Source organism: Nansenia antarctica (genome assembly GCF_963989245.1).
Source record: "Nansenia antarctica genome assembly, contig: SCAFFOLD_181, whole genome shotgun sequence".
In the NCBI taxonomy this organism is placed as follows: domain Eukaryota; kingdom Metazoa; phylum Chordata; class Actinopteri; order Argentiniformes; family Microstomatidae; genus Nansenia; species Nansenia antarctica.
This window is the reverse complement of record NW_027663169.1, coordinates 99,401-100,000: the sequence shown is the minus strand read 5'-3', so window position 1 is coordinate 100,000 and position 600 is coordinate 99,401.

Sequence of the window (600 nt, the reverse complement as noted above, 5' to 3'; positions counted from 1 at the left end):
TGAGGTCAGTAATGGAGTATTCCTCTGGAGGTCAGAGAGACCAGAGCCTGACAGAGAACTGCCTGACATGTTGGCCCTGAATCATTCCTTCATGTCAATAGAGGACTACTGTCATATGCATGTATGAAGTCTGTTTACAATAGAGGACTAGTGTCATATGCATGTATGAAGTCTGTTTACCATAGAGGACTACTGTCATATGCATGTATGAAGTCTGTTTACAATAGAGGACTTGTGTCACTCATATGCATGTATGAAGTCTGTTTACAATAGAGGACTTGTGTCATATGCATGTATGAAGTCTGTTTACAATAGAGGACTTGTGTCATATGCATGTATGAAGTCTGTTTACAATAGAGGACTTGTGTCATGAAGTCTGTTTACAATAGAGGACTTGTGTCATATGCATGTATGAAGTCTGTTTACAATAGAGGACTAGTGTCATATGCATGTATGAAGTCTGTTTACAATAGAGGACTTGTGTCATATGCATGTATGAAGTCTGTTTACAATAGAGGACTAGTGTCATATGCATGTATGAAGTCTGTTTACAATAGAGGACTTGTGTCATATGCATGTATGAAGTCTGTTTACAATAGA